Source organism: Ovis canadensis, chromosome 10, assembly GCF_042477335.2.
Source record: "Ovis canadensis isolate MfBH-ARS-UI-01 breed Bighorn chromosome 10, ARS-UI_OviCan_v2, whole genome shotgun sequence".
In the NCBI taxonomy this organism is placed as follows: domain Eukaryota; kingdom Metazoa; phylum Chordata; class Mammalia; order Artiodactyla; family Bovidae; genus Ovis; species Ovis canadensis.
Window position 1 is genome coordinate 99,650,399 of NC_091254.1, and position 20,598 is coordinate 99,670,996.

Consider the following 20,598-nt stretch of genomic DNA (forward strand, 5'->3'; position numbering starts at 1 on the left):
TGAATGTCCCTGTGTACTTTGTGGGAAGTTTTGGAATTTGCCCTTTCAGCAATACATTCAAGTCTTCCTTGAGCCTCAAATACAAAGACATTCTTCACCTAAAGGGAAGAAATCCCGGTTAAACTTGGTACAAACCGGGCCTGGTGAGGCTGTGCCACCTGGACAGCGGCTCTGGCCCACCTCCTGACAGGGGGTGGTGGTGGTCACGTCCTTGCCCACCTCCCCGGGCCATCAGGGTGAGACACGGGGCGTGGAGGCGGTTGAAAGCATCACCTGAGACGGGAGTGAAGTGGGTGATCTCTCCCTGCCATCGTCCCCCAGACCCTCAACCCTGGACCACCAGCCTCCCACCCTGAGGATCTCAGCAGTGCTAACCATTCCTCCCTGGGAGCATCCAGGCCCTGAGCTCACGTCCTGCCTCGGGAGCCTGTCTCGGTCCCCAGCGGTGGGACTGGAGGACCAGAAGGGGCTCAGGTGCGGACAGTGCCACCCAGAGTCACGTCCACACGGCTGGCATCCTCGAAGGAAGCGGGAACCTTGGACCCAGACGCAGAGAAGCCATGTGGAGACGGGGGCAGAGACGGCAGAGATGCTCCTACGGGCCGAGGACAGCCCGCCGCCTCCACCGGCACCCCACTGGGCTCTGGGGGGAGCCAGGGCTGCAGGCACCGCGCCCCAGACTGGCTGTCGAGCAGGCCGCGCGGCCGCGGTGCTCAGCTGGTGGGCTCGGCAGTCACCTCTGGAGGCAGTCACGGCTGAGAAAGGCCGCCTTGTCCGCAGAACAGCCACGGCTGTGCCCAGGAGGGGGACTCGCGCACGGTGAGAGGAAGCATCAGCCTCACGGCAGTGGCAGGGAGACGGGGAAGCAAGGGGGGCTTTCCAGGGCCCCAGCCGCACTGCAACCCAAAGAGGCCTCGGGAGCTGCTTCCTGTGGTTCTTCTAAACGATCGTAGCAGCACGCGGACTCACACGCTCTCTCCCCGAACAGCAGACAGGCGTGCCTGCCCAGGCCCTGTGCCGAGGAGGTGCTCTGCGTGGGGCGGGCGGCCGCTCACCCAGCCTCCAGTGAAGCCACTCGGTCGCTGAAAAGTCCCTGGGTGGCGGGAGGGGTGCTGGCTGCTTCTCTGGGTCAAGTAGAAAATGCCACCTCCACCTCCACGACAGCAAACACCAGGAACACAGAAGGCCTCCCTCTGTGGCCCCACTGTTTACTCACTACCGAGAAGCAGGGGCCACAGCACCTGGGTATGCCCACCCCGCTTCTCACAGTCCTCAGCAGGGGCCCACCACAGCCGACTCCCTGGCCACGTGCCGATTCAGGCACTGGCAAATGACGCACCCCCGCCTGTGTTTTTAAAAGGCAGACAAGTGTCATATAATATCGCTCATGTGTGGAATCTAAAAAAAAAAAAAAGGATTTCTAATGAACTTAGATACCAAACAGAGATGGACTCGTGGACATGAAGAAACTGTGGTGACATTCGGTGACTGCACCACACGGGGAGCTCCGCCCAACACTCTGTAACAACCTGAGCGCAAGAAGAGCCTGCAGGAGCGTGTCTGTGTAACTGATTCGTCTTGCTGCACAGCTGAAACTAACAGATCATTGTACATCAACTCTCCTTAAATCTTTAAAAATTATTTATTAAAAAGGCAGACAAGAGAAGAGCCTGTGAGACGTGTCTCCTGACCTTTCCTTTAAACAGTGGATGTGGGGAGGTTGGGGGGAGGAGCTCTTCAAAACCAGAGGCCTGCACCCCCGGTTCTCATCCTCCTGTGGGCTGACCGCATAACGCAAGCTGTACCCTGAGAGCTTGGAGTCTACATTTCCTAATGACCTAAGGTTTGGGGTTGAATTAAATATTGACGCGAACTCCAGAAATATCCACAAGGAAACACAGCAACAGTGGAGTATCGATTGTGCTGAGCTGCTTAATAATTAATTCACTCGCCCCGGGCTTTGAGTGTCTCTCTGTCCGTCAGCATCACAGGCAGATACCTGGTGAGGGGCTGCAGCTCAGAGCCCACCCCGCCCCCGCCCCCACGTCTCCAGTCCCCAGCAGAGTGGGAGGCAGAGGGCTGCGTCCCACCTGCCCGGGTGAGGGGTCTGCGGCGGGACCCTCTAAGCTCACGCCTCGGAGGGGCCCGGGAGGAGCTCCGGGTGAGCCTCGAGGGGCCCCCGGTGGCGTCCTCGTGATGTGGACTTTATGGCCTTGCTTCAACCTGATGAGTGTTTTGAACGTGGTTAGAAGTCTGTGAGCTCAGCTCTGAGGCCATTTCTGTCTCAAAGCGGGGACCCCAAGGCTTGTTTACATGGCCCTAGGGGAGCTAAGAACCAGAAATACTGGTCTCATCCCAGCCTCTGCAGGAGAACCGTGCCTCACAGCCACACAGAGCATCAAGCCTCTCGTCTTGTGCCCTGAGATTAGATTAGTAGCCCTGAGCCACTCAATGGGGCATGGGGAGGCTCTGGTTCCAGGAGTCTTACCTGACTCGAAGGCCTGATCACGTTACGAATCTAACAGCTAAATAGGTGAAAATAATCTTGCTCCAAGGATTTGCCAACAGGAAGAGCCCTGGATCATCCGGTGGTGTTTTCGTGTTTTGTTTTTCCCAACAAGTACGTGAGATGATGGACTTCCTCGTTCCAGGAGAAATACGAGTGCCAGGTCTCAGGGTGGACACCCCCTCCCTCCTCAGGGCCAGCTACCCCCTGGAGGGGAGGGGGGCCGGCACCCAGCCCAGATCCCACGGGGATTCAGGGCTTCCAGCAAAGGCTCTGGGCTCGGGGGAGCAGACAGCTGGCCTCCGAGTTCACCCCAGATGATTCAGACAGTCCTGCACGTGGGAAAGGGTAATGGGCCGCGCTCGCAGGGTGAGGAGTGATGGGGAGCGGGTGTGGTCATCAGAGCCTCAGAGGAGCAAAGGCCGGGCACATGGGTGCTGACCGGGGCCTGGCCAGGCCGGCAGGAGCACGCCAGGCCCTCTGCCCCAGGTCTCGATCTGACCCTCTAAACGCGCAGGCTTCAGGACCTAAGAAGCGTGACTGTTTCAGTTCTGGCTTCACTGTGCTGCCCGGGACTTCAGGGTTTAAGCAAGGAGAACCCAGAAGAGAGTAAACGCGGGACTGGAGGCCCAGAAAGCACCTTTCACACCTACATTTGCTCAGTCACACTGTTGCAGCCACGCGCTCCGGGAAACACACTCACTCAGAAGGACAGTGCAGAGAGCAGAGTGCGGTTTACTACACCAGGGGGCCCAGGGCAGAGTCTCCTCTCAGCCAAGGACTCCGACTCTTTTTCTGTGAAAACCTTATATATCCTAAGTGTACGTGCTCAAACCCACCTCCCCAAATTCTCTGAAACTAGTCTGAACAAAGGAAAAGAAAGATTCAATCAAAGTTAGCCCGTGATTCTATGCCTTAAGCCCGTGATTCTATGCCTTAAGCCCAGGTGGTTAACAGTGGACAATTATCAACAGGCCTGTGGTCATACCCCAGCAAGCACAACACACAGATAATCAGGGAGTTATCTCAGGCGACAGAGAGTCTAGGTGTGAGCCCGGGGCTCTTCCATGCGGGGGAGGGGGCTGGGTTTCCAGCTGGTGTGTCGTGTCCATGGATACTGGACACAAAGCTCACAGCCCGTGGTCCGGCCCGAGATGGGCCCTGCTTTCGAGACCCAGCCTGCGCTGTTTCCTCCTTCTTTCCTGCAGTCGCTGACCTATTCATCCACACCCTCACTCCCTCATGCTTCTGCCCACAGGCGCTCCTCACCGAGGCAGGAGCTGCCTTGTCTGGACGCAGCCAGTCGCGCTCCTTGCAGACATGCTGGACCCCAGTTTGGGGGCGCGGGAGGGGCGGGGGCGTCCACTGTTTGTCAGTGGAGAACGGCAGGGCGCTCACTGTCAGCCTTGTCTGCTCTAAAGTTGGAGGAACATCAGGAAGCTCGGGAGTCCCACATTTTACTGCCAGCTCGAGGGGTCCCTGGGGACACGGGGGCGGCCGGCCCTCTGGCAAGTGCTTCCCTCGGGCCCATCGGGGTCCAGAAGTCCTCGCTCTGCCTGGATGGGGCATCCTGGCCACCACGGGCCTGTCCCCTCTGCTCCTCCAGGCCCCCCCGAGCCCCCAAGGTGTGGTCAGACACCCTCACTCCTCAAGGAGGGACAGAGCCCCCAGCTCTTGTCCTGTGCTCATCCTGGGGCCCCGCCCCGCCCTGCACACCCGCTCCCCCCAACCATGAACAGGCTCAGTATCAGCTGATTAAAGAGAAACATTGTTACAGAATATTTGAGGGTCCCTGGAAGCAGCCCTCTCGCACAGCTTCTGGTGAGAATGCACATTTCTCAGGACGCAGCAGATCTCTCACACGGCATCTCGCGCGGGTTGGTGGGGCTCCGTCCCAGGCTCTGGCTCAGCCCCCGCCCCAAGCCTTGTCTGAAGCCCCCACCACCCCACTCATGCTTGAACCAGCCACCCAGGAAGAACTTCTCTGGGCCACGCAGAGCCTCAAGCCACCAAATCAACCAGAAGGTGTTTATTAAAAAGCTCTGAAATTCAAAGAGCAGTCGGAGGCAGGACTCTGAGATAATAACAGTAATGATGATGCCTTTGAGAGTACGGAACAGATTGGAGCGACCGCTCAGAGTGATTGCATGGACCCTACATGCATGGGGAAGAGACATGTCTCCCCTGAAGGAGAGCTGGTGAGCCCACTTCCCATTTCACAGCAGGAAGTGGGGCCCAGGGGGGTGGAGCGCTGTTTGCAGGGGCACCTGCTTCTGAGATCTGGGAGGGGAGGGTTGGGCCGCCTCCAGCCCTGTTAGAAACACGTGCTCTGTCCACTGTGAGGCCCTGAGACTCCTGGGTCCCGAAATGTTCCTGAACTTTCCACGGAGCTTTGGCCAACCCTGCTTTTAACTCTCAACATGCAGAAGAGGCCTGGAGAGTGTTTAGAACAAACAATGGCATTTTGCCGTTTAAAACCTCAAATGACCTCCGATTTTCAGACACCAGCCTTTGAAGTTTATTATCACGCAGCCTCTTTGATCAAAGCTTCCCACCCTCCTGAGATCTTGGGCCCTGCACGGAGCTCAGCACGAGCACAGCTACTGTGAAGAGAGAGTCAGGAAATCGAAGCTGAGTACAAAGGAGCTGCGAACACCCTGCCCGACCTCTTGTTTTGTAGCCACGCGCTCCGGGAAACAAACTCCCTCAGAAGGACAGTGCAGATAGGGGAGTGCACTTTATTACACCAGCGGGCCCGAGGCAGAGTCTCCTCTCAGCCAAGGGCCCCGACCAGCATTTGTGAAAATCTTTTATACCCCATGTGCACGTGTCTGAACCCACCACTCCAAATTCCTTGAGACCTACATAAACCAAAGAACATACAATCCCAATAACCCCATCATTCACCTGCTATGTGCTCATGCGCTCAAACAGTCAAACAATTAGCCAGTAATCAATACACCCAAGGTTATACTCTGATAGATACAGAAAAATGTATGGCCTGTCTGGAGGAAGGGGTGATAGCGTATGTTTTCTCTTAGGCGATGAGTAACCTAGATACGATCTTCAAGGCTCCCCGGTCTGGAGGGGGTCTTACCCTTCTGTTGTTGTTTTCATAGGCGCTAAACACAGAGTTCAGAGTCCATTGGAAAGGTGGCCGAGCATGATCAGCATGAACAGGCCTCAGATGGAGTCCAGGCCCCATGAATTCCTTCTTCAGGACAGGTGTCCCACAAGGTCTTTATCGCCAAGCAGTTGGAGAAATAAACGTGATCCAGCCAGTGAATAAAACTGAACTCAGTGATTTAAGACAAAATGGGGAACAGCCACACATGTTGGCAGAAAGCTGTCTTTTTCCTTAAGTGAGAAAACAAGTCAACATACTATGGAGACAACAGGACGCATACGTGTGCGTGTGCACAGCAAACATACATGTAAACGCATCTGCGCGTGTGCACACGGAACACATGCACACACGTCTACACATGTGCACACGGAACACACACTACACACACCTGTGCATGTGCACGCTGAGCACACACGTCCACACGTGTGCCCACTGAACACACACGCACACACGTCCACACGTGTGCACACAGGCTCCCCCTGGGAGCGGGGTCCAGGGCTTTGGGAGACGAGTTTTCTACGTTCACCTGATGCCTGTCCATATTACTGTTCAGTTTTAAAAACACAAACATACAACAAAAAAGTGGTCAGTAGATATTTTTCAGCCTCTCCCATGACACCAACCCTGCCCCTCCCAGCCCCATTTGCCCAGATGGGGACTTTGAGGGAGGGGGTGACTCGGGAGGAGAGAGCCATTTGCAGGCAGAATCTGAGGCTGACCCTGTCCCCACAGAGGCTCTCCGGACAGAGGAGAGCAGGATGGCTGTCCTGGGGGCCTGACCCTCCCACTGGGGGGCACGTGAAGCCGAGGAGGGACCCAGGCCACCCAGAGGCGTGTAGAGGGGGGTGGGCCGCAGACCCCCCGGGAGCAGAGCCCTGATGGAGGCTTCAGAGCAGACGTCAGCGGGCCTGTCTGAGGGGCTCTGATTAGGGCAAGAGAACTGCTCGCCTTCTCCACCCTCAAGCTCCTGAGTCTGGGTTCCAGTGCTTTCAGTCCTGTGAGTCCTGTCCTCTGGGCCCCCAGAAGGGAAGAGGCACAGCCTGCTCCGGGCTCTGGCAGAAAGGGCTGGCCCTGCTGTCTCCACCATCAGCCGCCCCGGGGCAGGGCTGGGGACCTTTGCAAAACTGAGGCCGGAGGCCTAGCCCCCGGGCCAAAGCAATTCAGTTCATTTCCCTGTTGACATCTGCTGGGTCATGGAAAAAGCAAGAGTTCCAGGAGACAGCTCCTTCTGCTTTATGGACTATGCCTAAGCCTCCGACTGTGTGGATCACAATCAACTGTGGAAAATTCTTCAAGAGATGGGAATACCAGACCACCTGACATGCCTCTTGAGAAATCTGTATGCAGGTCAGGAAGCAACAGTTAGAACTGGACATGGAACAACAGACTCGTTCCAAATACGAAAAGGAGTACATCAAGGTTGTATATTGTCACCCTGCTTATTTAACTTCTATGCAGAATACATCATGAGAAATGCTGGGCTGGAAGAAGCACAAGCTGGAATCAAGATTGTTGGGAGAAATAGCAATAACCTCAGATATGCAGATGACACCACCCCTATGGCAGAAAGTGAAGAGGAACTCAAAAGCCTCTTGATGAAAGTGAAAGAGGAGAGTAAAAAAGTTGGCTTAAAGCTCAACATTCTGAAAACAAAGATCACGGCATCTGGTCCCATCACTTCATGGGAAATTGATGGGGAAACAGTGGAAACAGTGTCAGACTTTATTTTGGGGAGCTCCAAAATCACTGCAGATGGTGACTGCAGCCATGAAATTAAAAGATGCTTACTCCTTGGAAGAAAAGTTATGACCAACCTAGTCAGCATATTCAAAAGCAGAGACATTACTTTGCCGACTAAGGTCTGTCTAGTCAAGGCTATGGTTTTTCCTGTGGTCATGGATGGAAGTGAGAGTTGGACTGTGAAGAAGGCTGAGCACTGAAGAATTGATGCTTTTGAACTGTGGTGTTGGAGAAGACTCTTGAGAGTCCCTTGGACTGCAAGGAGATCCAACCAGTCCATTCTTAAGGAGATCAGCCCTGGGATTTCTTTGGAAGGAATGATGCTAAAGCTGAAGCTCCAGTACTTTGGCCACCTCATGCGAAGAGTTGACTCATTGGAAAAGACTCCGATGCTGGGAGGGATTGCGGGCAGGAGGAGAAGGGGACGACAGAGGATGAGATGGCTGGATGACATCACCGACTTGATGGACGTGAGTCTGAGTGAACTCCGGGAGATGGTGATGGACAGGGAGGCCTGGCGTGCTGCGATTCCTGGGGTCACAAGGAGTCAGACACAACTGAGTGACTGAACTGAACTGAACTGAACTTCTCTGTTGACCAGACTCCAAGAACAGTAGGACAATTAAGGGAGGAGGCTGGGTCCTGTCTCTGATTCCTGAAGTCAGGAGACCTCGCAGACCACATATGCGCAGAAAGACTCTCTGGAGACCAAAGGAGGGTCATGTCAAGGGATGTTCTACCCAGACGCCTCTGTAGTAAAACCACCTTGTCTAAGAGATGTGTGTGCACACAGGAGGATCCTTAGACAGACCAAGTGTGGGCTGTGAACCAGGCAACTCAAAATGACTGGCCACAAGAAGCCCGGAAGAAAGGTCCCGTAAAAGTAATTCCGATCACGATGAGGGCCTGACCCAGTGCCTCTGAGTGCCTCCCTGAGTCCCCCACGTGTCTGTCCACGCGTACTGGACTCTTTTTCCTCTTAACAAACATTTTACTTACTAAACTGCTTTCCGTCTTTGTGGGAATTCTTTTCTGCAAAGCTGAAGGCAGGGCCTCGTCACCGGCCCCGGGCCTCGTGGCTGGGATCTGGTGCTTCCACTGCCGGGACCCAGCCTCGGTCTCTGGCTGGGAACCAAAGCCCCCATCCACGCTGCTGCAGGCCGAGGCCCCCGAGATCAAAATGAGGAGGCTGGGCCGTCTCTTTATGGCTCCACAGTCTCGGGCAGGAGAGCACCGGGCAGCCAGGAGCCCGTCTGCTGGCTGGCTTTCTGGAAGGTTCCCACCTGGTTTCTTCCCAAGGCCTCCCTCTATCTATCTCGGTCCATGGGGGTCGTCCAGGGGGACCCAGGATCGGTACCCGGGCCCTGGCAGATAACGCAGGTGGAGTGGAAGGGGAGCCTCCACCCTGCAGCCCTCTGGGGCAGCTCTCGAAGCCGGTGTAGCCTCGGGACCCGCAGGGGAGGACCTGAAGATTGCCCTGCAGTGAGTCTCCCCGAGGACCCAGCGCCCCTGGGAACTGGCGGGGCCCACCTGCACCTCAGGCTGTCCCACTCCCAGCCCAGCGAGAGGACAGTGGTGATCCGGGTGCTGAGAAGGGCGCAGCTGGAGTCCCTTCGCAGCCGGGGACGGCAGGGCCTCCCCCTGGGCCTGCATCTGCCCCAGGCCCCCGGACGGCAGGCGCCCCTCCGCCTCCGCCAGCCCCGCCTCTCAGGCACCATGAAGGCTGCTTGGCGGCTCCTCTGCTCCTCCCTGATAGGGCAGAGGCTGTGTTATTGTTCCCCCCCTTCCTGCCCTTTAAGGGTTTTTCCAATCTCGGGGAAATGTACGCAATTTACCTAAGAGGACGGGGAGAAAAGAGCTCTAGAGGCCTGAAAATAAACCGACCTCTGCTAAAGCAGGACGGACCCGAGCCCCCTCCAGGCTCTCGCCAGGTCAGACTGTCTGCCATGGCAAGAGGCCAGGGTTGTGCACTGCACAAGTCAGCTCGAGCATGCACGCCATGGAAGAGTTTTGCTTCCAAGCTTACCAGGATAAAAAGGATTTTTTCATTAATATAAAGAAGAATGGAGCCAAAGTGAATGGCGTGTTGCACAAGTGAGACCAAATGCAACTGAAAGCTTTCCAGCCTGAATTGTGAGAAAAAAATGCTGAACTTGGACAGCAGTTAGTGAAACAGAACGGGACTGTCTGATGCACATTTATCCCCTCCGTTTTCGAAGGTCTACGTGTGGGTCGCTACGACCTAGACCTGGAGTGACCCCCGACTCAGGTGACAAGAGCAGCTTGCAGAGACGTGTCACCGCCCTCTGAGCGCCAAACAGAATTCCACCCCAGACCCCAGGTGTAAGCCTGTCGCGCAGGTCCGGTGTCACGCACGCTTTCTAATCTCTCTCCTTAGACATCTTTCGCAAAAATCAGTACCCTTGCACGGATGTGGAAAAACTCGAGCGTGTAAGTAGCTCTGTCAAAGTCAGTTCAGCCACCCAGTGTTAGTTGCTCGATGCCACACTTTCAGAGCTGCCGACCCACTGGCAGCCGCCCTCTGCCCCCCACGGAGAGAAGACCCTTCCAGGCCGCTTCTCCAGTGCCTGCCTGGAACTGCCCTGTGGCCCACGTGGTGGGGACGGGGGCACCCAGCGAATCTCGACCAGGCTCCCACCTGGCTGGGTGGGTCCTGGGGCCTCCTGACCCCCCGAGCCTTGATTCTCCCAGCACCGAGAGAGAGGCAAATCAGTCTGCCCCGCAGGGTGTCTGAGATCATTCAGACAAGGAACTGAACCATCAGAACTCAGTGCAAGCACAAGGCCGACCTCACTGCTCTCAAGGTTTGACCCTGGAGATGTGGGGAAGCGTCCCGCACTGTTTCGACTCCTGGGAAAAAAGGCATAGACTTATTTCGTGCCTTTCCTGAACGCAGGTTTTTCTACGGTAGTAATAGCATGTAGTAGCAAATTGCCCTCTGAAGGACCAAGAGTCAGTGTCTGCGCTGGCGCGGGGGTGGGGGCCATGAGCGGGAATGACATCTTTGTTTCCCTACAGAGCGCGTCCTCCGTGAATCCTGTGTCTGTTGATTCATTAGAGAACAGTGGTCCGCTTTTATTTGTTGGAGCTGAAATGATGCAGAGACTCAGACCTCAGCTCAGCGCGAGGAGGGACCACAGCTGGGGCCTGGGGGTGGGCTGCTGGTCGGCTGTGGCCGGGGGCACGCGGTGAGCCGGGACCCTCCCCGGGCTCTGGACAGGCAGAGGGGGCCACTCCCTGGAGCCGTGGACACCCCCGCCCCCACCAGAGGACACTCTCTTCCCTCTGCCGGCTTAGGTCAAGGTCAGCAAAAGCATCCGCACTGCCGACGTCGGGGCGGGCGTGGGCCTGAGGCCTCCTGGCTCATCTGCGAGGTTGCAGGCAGAGCATCTCCTGTCCTGGCCTGTTTCCTGTAACCGCCGCAGAACCACTGGGCGCTGGGGTGTCACAGCCTCCGCATCACAGAGGCGGCGGCCTGGGGACGCAGCCTGGGCACGTTCTCCTCCAAAGTCTTGTCTGAGACTGAGGCTCCAGGCCCTCATCCTCAGGGTTGGGGGTGCTAGGGAACTGAGGCCCCAGGCCCTCATCCTGGGGCTGGGAGACTGAGGCTCTGGGCCTTCATCCTGGTGGGGAGAGACTGAGGCCCCAGGCCCTCATCCTGGGGAGGAGAGACTGAGGCCCCAGGCCCTCATCCTGGGGCTGGGAGACTGAGGCTCCGGGCCTTCATCCTGGTGGGGAGAGACTGGGGCCCCAGGCCCTCATCCTGGGGAGGAGAGACTGCGGCCCCAGGCCCTCATCCTGGGGGGAAGAGACTGAGGCCTCAGGCCCTCATCCTCAGGGTTGGGGGTGCTAGGGAACTGAGGCCCCAGGCCCTTATCCGGGGGCCGGGAGACTGAGGCTCCGGGCTACCTCATCCTGCTGGGGAAGAGACTGAGGCCCCAGGCCCTCATCCTGGTGGGGAGAGACTGAGGCCCCAGGCCCTCATCCTGGTGGGGAGAGACTGAGGCCCCAGGCCCTCATCCTGGTGGGGAGAGACTGAGGCCCCAGGCCCTCATCCTCAGGGTTGGGGGTGCTGGGGAACTGAGGCCCCAGGCCCTCATCCTGGGGGAGGGGCAGGGAGGGAGGCTCCGTGTTGCTGCTCACGGCAGATGGAGGGGCGGGCCTCGAGCGTGGCGGTGGGGCTGCTGCTGATGCGGGGCTCTGGGGGCACCGTCTCCACAGGCCCTGCCCCAAGGGGCTCCGTGAGATGGACCCCTTTCCAGCCGAGGGACCCCGGGGATCCCACCCCGTGACCCTCAAGCCCCCTGGAGCCTGGACTGACTCCTGCTGCTCCTCCAGGCGGTCCTCCCACCGGGCCCGGCCCTCGGTGGCCGTGACGGGGCAGGGAGCATGTGTCCCCAGGCGTCCCAGCAGGAGCCCGCCGTGGAGGGCTCTCAGCTGCCCGGGCTGTCTCGGGGCTCTTTGAGCTCAAGGGCTCCTTGAAAGAGGCCCTAGTGGGGGTCAAGCACTGGCAAAGCGCCCCTGTGGACGGATCAGGACTCTGGGCTCCTGGCTGAAGCTTTAATTCCACGTCTTAAATAATTCAGGGCCCTGACGAGCGGCTTCAGAGTCACACCTGCAAATGTCGCTGTGCTTAGGTTTGTCTTTTTTAACGTTGGCTTTTGAGAGAACAGAGTAAAAGGGATCAGCTTTCAGGCTTTCTTTCCCCCTCAATTAGTGGTTTTTCTTCAGGTAGCTTGATGGAAGGTGCTTAGAGTCAGTTACAGGAAATAAAGTGGAAAGTTGATACCTACAGCCAAGAAGGGTGGGGGTGCCTAGGGGAACCCTCATAATATAACACATACTCTGTGTGTGCGTGTAGAGTCCCCCTAGCACAGGGCAGAAATACGGAGACCCCGCGTGGGACAAGACTCCCCAGGGGGAGATAATGGACTTTACGCTTGGATGTAGGAGAGAACACAATATTCTACTCACCTAATGTTTTGTCTAAAAGTGACTGCGTGCATGTGAGAGGGATAGGAGAAAATGGTGGAGAGCTGGGCTGAAATCTGTCTCTCTGCTTTTGCCCCCCGCCCCAGCCTGCAGCAGCCCCCCCAGAGGCCACCCTCCAGGCAGGACACCGAGCTGACGGTGGACCCGCAGACCAGCACCCGCGTCATCCTGAGATGCGGCGGATTCACACACAGCGCGAACACTTCACACCTCACCGTCTGGAAGAGTCTCTGGGCACCCAGATTCCTATTCAAGACGCATACAGGAGAAACCGAGAGGGTTATGATAAAATAATGCAGATCTGAGCATGGAAATTCTCAGGGGTGACCCCAGGATGAAACACAAAGCGCTCACATAGAGTAACCAGAGCCTCATTCGCTCTCATGTAGTAAGAGGTTTGGAAGGTGAAAAATGACACACTTCAGAAAGTAGAGAGCTCGGCAAAGCAGCGGCACAGGCGGCCTTGAGCATTCAAACAGCAAGCGTGTAGTCCACCTGTCAAAGCCGCACCCGAGCAACCTGGGCTCCCGGGTAATGGGGGTGTGCACAGGGACACTGGAGGTGCCTCCAGGACGTCAGCCACGACGACCACCAAGACTGGCCGGCAGAGCCCAGGGCACGCCCGGGAGAGCCTGGGAGGGACCACCGCTTCGGTGCAGGGGAAGCCGGCAGATGAGCTGATATGAGCCCTCTCTTTTTAAAAGAGCAAATCCTGTTGGTTTTCTCATAGTTGGTTCCAGGTAATTCAAGAGGCAAGGGGCAGGAGGAGAAGGGGACGACAGAGGGTAAGATGGCTGGAGGGCATCACCAACTCGTGGGCATGAGTGTGGGCGAGCTCCAGGAGCTGGTGATGGACAGGGAGGCCTGGAGCGCTGCAGTCCACGGGGTCACAGAGTTGGATGCGACTGAGCGACTGAACAACCACAGTAATTCCAGACTTAAACTTGAAAAGACCCCGAGTGGTAACGGCTATCAGGGTCTGTAACGCCGCCCTGAACTCTGAGGCTGCCATTGGCCTGGAAACGGGTTACGGAGAGGAAATCCTCAGGGCGCTGAGCTGCTGCCCACCCAGGCCAGCGTGAGCCGAGGTGGGACGGCAGCGCTGTCATCCATACCCAGCGGCCGCTCGCTGCGGCTGCCCGTGGGCTGGGGAGTGTTCAGCCCATGCCCCCCATCGTGACTGTCAGGGAAGCACGCGGCCCACCATCCGCGAGGGGCCAGCCTGTCTGCAGGTCTCCACAGGAGACCCCGGGGGGTGGAGTGGGCCAGGCTCCCGCAAAGGGCAGGAGCTGAATAACCGCCTCCTGTGGTCTCTGTTTGTGCATTTCTGAGGTTCTTTTTAAAAGCGTGTGTACTCCACAGAGCTTAACTTGCCTGCTCAGAGCAGGGTCGGATATTATCACATCAAACCGTGAAGATGTCCTCACTACTTCAGGAACATTGACCCAGGAAGACTGCTTACTTTTCTTCCATTATTCCACTCAAGGGGGAAGGGATAGTTAGGGACTTTGGGAAGGTCATGTACACCCTGCTGTACTTAAAATGGATAACCAACTTATTGGATAGCACAGGGAACTCTGCTCAGTGCTACGTGCTGGCTGGGATGGGAGGGGTTTATGTATATGGGAGAAGGGATACATGCCTAAGTATGACTGAGGCCCCTCACTGTTCACCTGAAACTACCGCAACATTGTTAATCGGCTATACCCCAGTACAAAATGGTTTTGGTATTAAAAACAGAATAAAATAAAGTATAAGCTGTTTCAAAAACAAACAGAAAAAGATTGTTTTGTGTATGAATTTAGCTAATATTGTTTGACCTATAGGCTGTGGGTTTGGCTACATTTTTAGGATTTTTTCAACCCACGGGAACACCTTCTCAACAGCACCAAAGTGTACATAAGCCCTTTTGAATTTGATGCTCAATTTCAGCCTTGATCAATACCATCATAATGAAGATTAAACTGTGATTTCAGTTCCTTAGGAAACGAGGGGAACAATTTATCATAACCAGTCAGGTAGTCAATATAAACAAAACTTACTGGAGAAAGGTCATCCCTAGCTCATGCAATACAAATTTAATTGATTTACTTTGATGATTAAAAAAATGAGTGGACAATTTGTCAGAGTTAAATATTTATGGTTCCAATTTTAAAATTCAAGCTCTCCTTTACGGATTCTGAACCTAAGCAGAAACAGAGCTACTGTTCTCTCAGATGACACAAAAATGGCCCGGGAGCCAGGAAAATACCTGCTGCCTAGCGCTTTGAGTTTCATGATTTTATCACTCTTTTTAAATTTTAAACTTCATTTGTACCTATACAGGTTTTGGGGGTACTCAAAGATACCTTCTCACTAGTTTTACGCATGAATGAAGCAGGCACTTGGTAAATATTCTCGGAGAAGTGTTCATGCGTCTCACTACGATCATGTATTCTTTCTTTTCCCTGTTTCCCCGATCTTTGTTCTATGTACCTTTGTTTCTTTGTTGCTGGGTATTGAATGGTTTAGGATGTCTATCTCCTTTGTGATTTGTACCTTTTATCATTAAAAACATTCATCTTTGTTTCATTTTTAAAAATAAATAAATGAAACAGGCAACATAGCCACGCCGCAGTTCAGCGCTAGGATTCCCCATTAAGGGGGGAGCTTGTGGAATGCAGTTGCTGGGGCGCATTGCACAGCCTTTTTTGGGTGTGTTCACGCCATTTTACAGGAAGGAAGCTGAGGGCCTCCCCAACCCACAGCGACGTCCACAGCAAAACCAAGCGACAAGGGCGTCCCGCAGCCCTGAACGTGAGCAGGTGAGGATGAACCAGCGCGAGCGAGGAAGCCCAGAGGGCGTCGCTGTCTGAGGTTGAGACCCAGGGGAAGGCAGGCAGCCTTGGCAACAGGCCTGCAGCGCCCGTGAGCCCCACCAAAGGGCATGGCCCCCTGGGGCTGTCTGCAGCCGTCAGAGTCCAGGCGGTGCCCTGTGACACAGCCACGTCTGAAGGAGCACGGACCGCCCAGAGCAGAGCTGAAGGCCCCCCGGGGTGGCAGCAGGGGGCACTGAGGCAGAGCCGGGGGCTGGGGGGGTCCCGGGAGAGGAGAGCCAGCCCGGCGCCTCAGGAAGCAGGAGGCAGCTTTCCACTGTGTGCACTTTTGTGGAAAAAACAGTAGAAGTGAATGAAAAATGCACTTTTCTAACAAAAAATTGGATAACTTAGCTGAAATGGACAAATTCCTAGAAAACCAGAAACCACTGGAAATAATTCATGAAGTTATAGAAAGTCTGAACAGACGTTATGCAAAGAGATTTAATTAGTAATTAAATCTTTTCCGCAAAGCAAAGTTCCAACTCAGAAGGATTCACTGTGAATTCTACCAAACTTGAAGGAAGGATCAGTCCCAGTCCTTCACGGATTCCTCCTAAGGAAGAGAAGAGACTCTTCCTAACTCACTCCACGAGGCCAGTGTTAACCTGAAACCAAAACCAGTAAGACTGATCACAGGAAAAAAGAAACTACGGACCAACATCCTCCGTGAACATAAACACAAAAATCCTCCTCGAAACCAGCAAAGCAAGCCTAGCAGCATGTAAGAATACTGAACACCGTGACCAAGCGATATTTCTCTCAAGGACACAAGTGTTGTTCCTCGTGCAAAGATCCATCACGTCACAGGTCGCTTTGGTAGAAAAAAAGAAAAGCCAAATGTCATCTCAGCTGGGGCTTCCCTGGGAGCTCTGCTGGCAAAGAATCCGCCTGCCGTGCGGGAGACCTGGGTTCTGTCCCTGGGTTGTAAAGATCCCCTGGAGAAGGGAAAGGCCACCCACTCCAGCATTCTGGCCTGGAGAGTTCCATAGACTATATGGTCCACGGGGTCGCAGAGAGTGGGACACGACTGAGCGACTTTCACTTCACTTCATTTCATCTCAGCTGACACAGAAAAAGCAACACTCTTTCACAATTTAAAAAAAAAAAACAAAAACTCACCAAATTGGGAATGGAAGGGAACTTCTTCAATCTGATAAAGGCCACCAACGAAAACCTCAGAGTTAACGTCATCCTCAGTTGTAAGAGTTTGAGAACTTTCCTTCTGAGACCAAGAACAAGACAAGGGTGTTCAGTTTCACAAGGTGATTGGGGCTGGGGGTGTGGAGGGAGAAAAAAGAAATTAAAGGATAAACATTATGCTTATTCGAGGAAGAAGCAAAATTATCTCTGTGTTTGAATCTATATGGGGATGGGCTGAGTGCAGGCACAAAAGGAAAAAGATTGACTGTGAGTCGATAGTTATTGAAATTGACGGATGGATACATTTTCCTCTAATTTTATGTATATTACAAAATTTTGCATAATAAAGATTTTAAAAAACATTAATTGTTGTAATATTGGAAGAGGTGTTTTTTTTTTTTTTTAAGCAGTGATAAATATTCCTAGAAATTTCAGATACCTAGATGTCTAAAGGGGAAAGAGGACGTTTGGAAGGAACCCCATTCTCTCGTGCTTTCTGAGCTGTCCTAAGCGAGAGTCTAATTATTAGGGTCTCCAACTGAAGCGACTTAGCAACAGCAGCAGCAAGGCTAGTGGGTGACCTTACACCAGTCAAAACCCACTGCTGTTTATCTGCCCCACGTCTATTTGAGGATGTCTTGTGGGCCTATTTACTGATCTTGTTTAGAGAAAACTCGGTATTAACTACTCACAGCCTTTGTAAGGATCCATCTTATTTCTGGCCTTCCCCGGTGGCTTGTTGGTAAAGAACTCGCCTGTAATTCAGGAGCTGCAAGTTTGATCCCTGGGTCAGGAAAATCCCTTGGAGTAGGGCATGGCAACCCAGCTCAGTATTGTTGCCTGGAGAATCCCATGAACAGAGGACCCTGGTCCGTGAGGTCGCAAAGAGTCAGACTTGACTGAAGTGACTCAGCACTTAGGTTATTTCTGCTTTTCTCCAGGTCATTCTGCCTCATGCTGCTGCTGCTGCTAAGTCACTTCAGTTGTGTCCAACTCTGTGCGACGCCATAGACGGCGGCCCACCAGGCTGCCCCGTCCCTGGGATTCTCCAGGCAAGAGCACTGGAGTGGGGTGCCATTGCCTTCTCCGTCTACCTCAAGAGTGACTCCCAAACGCCTGCCCTCTCCTTTCCCCTAATGAGCTTATGATGAGCAGAATTAACCCTTCAGGACCCCAGCTCTCACAGCTCAGTCCTCGGGGCCCCCCTTCTAGGCTGGGTTGACAATAAGACAATGATCCTCACCCTATCCCTCAGGACCTTTAACCCAGGGTCTCGCCGTGCATTTGTCTTGAAGATCAGGCGTGTTGGTTAAAGTTCAGTGAATGACCGGTTAAGAGGAACAAAGGAAATTATATCTGTACAAAACTAAGAATTATAAACCCGGAAGCAGAAGCTCCAAGGACTGCTTCCCCTCTGAGTTCACAGACGAGAAGTGAAGTTGCTCAGTCGTGTCTGACCCTTTGTGACCCCACAGACTGTAGCCCATCAGGTCCTCCGTCCATGGGATTCTCCAGGCCAGCACACTGGAGTGGGTTGCCATTCCCTTTGCCAGGGGATCTTCCTAACCTGGGGATCGAACCCAGGTCTCCCGCATGGCAGGAAGACACTTTACCCGCTGAGCCACCAGGGAAGCCCCAGACGGGAACGCGTGCCCATTTCTATCACGAGTACCCAACATCGTAGTAGAGGTTAGAAGTCAAAGGCACCATCATACACAGTAGAGAGACAAAGGACCATGCGTCGAAATGGCATTGATATTTTACATGAAGCTCACTACAGGCACACAGTCCAGGTAAGCACGCAAAAAGGAGCAGTGAGTCGCCATCACCGCCTAAAGGCTGCGAGGAACGCTGCCCCTTTACGAACCTGCACCCCAAGTGTCAGGAGAAAGACAGAAGCTGGTCCTGCGGAGCAGGCGCGCCCGCCGCTGAGGAGCTCTGGGTGATGCCCGAGGCTGGCGCCCACCGCACAACATGGGCACAGAGACGATCGCAGGCGTAACTTTTCTTGTCCTGCCTTAAAGCGTGAATTCTATTTCACCAGGGGATTGCTGACTTGGCCACAAACTCGCTAAGCACAGGTCTGTATCTGTCTCCACCTGAAGCAGCCTGCAGGCCCAGGACATCCAGGTACATGTGGGTGCCTATTCTTGCCTGGAGAATCCCATGGACAGAGGAGCCTGGTGGGCTACAGGACTCAGGCTTGCAAAGAGTCAGACACGACTGGGCAGGCATGCGTGGTCAGCCACTACCTCATGTCACTATGGGAAAAAGTGGAAACTTTACACTCTTCCATAGTGTCTCGGTGTCCTTATAAAGTACATCAGATTTAGACATTTAATCTACTGCTTTGCTTATGATCCATCTGCTTTATTCAGTACACTCTTCAAGCTTCTTTTGATTATGTTAGTAAAGTAGAATTCCGTTCAGCCAGAATCATCATTATTCTCTCTCATCACTGTTTGAGTTTTGTATTGATTTATGCCTCTAACCAGTCTCTCACAAAAAGAAGTGAAAGTCGCTCAGTCGTGTCGGACTCTTTGCGACCCCATGGACTACACGGTCCGTGGAACTCTCCAGGCCAGAACACTGGAGTGGGTAGCCTTTCCCTTCTCCAGGGGATCTTCCCGACCCAGGGATAGACCCAGGCCTCCTGCACTGCAGGTGGGTTCTTCACCAGCAGAGCCACCAGGAGGCCCAAAAAGAAGTTGATCGAGACATTTAACAGATCCTTAAAATAAAAACATTGGTTTGTGGTATTCATTTTGTTCAATTGGTTTGAATTTAAGAGTTCTGTCTCCAATCCTCACTGAAGTTATCACTTTGTTTACAGGACACCAGCAAGTTTGCCAGAAAAAATTAAAACTTGCACTGTCATGATGTGAGCGGGCACCAGGAGATTACAAAACCTTCATGATTAATGCATGTAGTTCTTAACATGCCCAGCCATCTGTGCTTTCTGGGGTCTGACGGTTTGTTAATAATGCATTCGTGTTTGCGTTCCCACCAAGTCGTATGGCAGGGAAAGACGACAGAATTGCAGCCCACTCGTGTAGTCTACGCTGCAGCCAGACGAGGTGGACCCGCCTTTCTGCCCCACTCCAGCCCACCCCACTCTTTGGCCACGTCAGCCAAGCTCCTCTATTTCAAAGCTCCTGTTCACCATCGCGTCCATGCATTTTCTGAGGTCGCGTTCAGTCACTTACAGCTCTCTAGTTTTCTTGTTCTGTTCTGGCTACAAGCTCCGCATTTGGGGCCTGTGGTCAGCACAGCCTGGCCCACTCCGCTAGTCTTTACGGCTGGTGCCCCTACTGACCCCGTCCTGCTTGCCAAATATTTTGAATTTCTCCCCAACTCTTGCTGTTGTTCAGTAACTCAGTCATGTCTGACTCTTTGCGACCCCATGGACTGCAGCACGCCAGGCCTCCCCGTCCTTCACCATCTCTCAGAACTTGCTCAAACGCATATCTATCGTTTGGTGATACCATCCAACCATCTCATCCTCTGTCGTCCCCTTCTCCTCCCACCCTCAGTCTTTCCCAGCATCAGGGTCTTTTCCAGTGAGTCAGATCTTCACATCAGGTGGCCAAAGGACTGGAGCTTCAGCTTCAGCCTCAGTCCTTCCGATGAGTATTCAGGACTGATTTCCTTTAGGATGGACTGGTTGGATCTCCTTGCAGTCCAAGGGACTCTGAAGAGTCTTCTCCAACACCACAGTTCAAAAGCATCAATTCTTCGGTGCTCAGCTTTCTTTATGGTCCAACTCTCACATCCATACAAGACTCCTGGAAAAACCATAGCTCTGACTAGACGGCAAATGCTGCCCCTAAATGTAGTCGTGGTGGAGTAACAGTCCTGCAATTCTTTCCTGGAGGAAGGAGCCAGTGCCTAGTGGAGGGGGCTCCCCAGCCCTGGTCTCAGAAGCCACTGAGGTTTGCCCAGCACACGGGAGGAAGATGAGTGGTCCAGGGGTGGACAGCCACGTGGGCGAAAGGAAGGCATCCTGCTGGACCAGACTGAGAGGCCGTGAAAACCACAAGGACGAGCTGAGGCTTCAGCGATAAAATGCAGTCAGATCTAACCACTATTAACTTGGTTTATTTAAATTGAAAATGATTTACTGAAGCAAAGCTGATTTACAATCTTGTGTGAGTCTCAGTGTTTAGCAAAGCGGTTCAGCTGCACATACCTTATACACGCACAGACACACGTAT

The 20,598-nt window shown here is 54.0% G+C and overlaps 1 long non-coding RNA gene across 1 annotated transcript in view; it reads right to left on the bottom strand.

Annotated features, from left to right (window-relative positions):
* Positions 1–17,291, bottom strand: part of LOC138446960 (uncharacterized) — a 46,236-nt gene extending 28,945 nt beyond the window's left edge. Inside the window, exons 1-2 of the long non-coding RNA XR_011259626.1 lie at positions 17,077–17,291; positions 16,364–16,466 (exon numbers count right to left, since the gene is read on the bottom strand). This is a non-coding gene — a long non-coding RNA (uncharacterized lncRNA). The remainder of the gene's footprint in view (positions 1–16,363; positions 16,467–17,076) is intronic.
* Between the last annotated feature and the right edge of the window lie 3,307 nt (positions 17,292–20,598).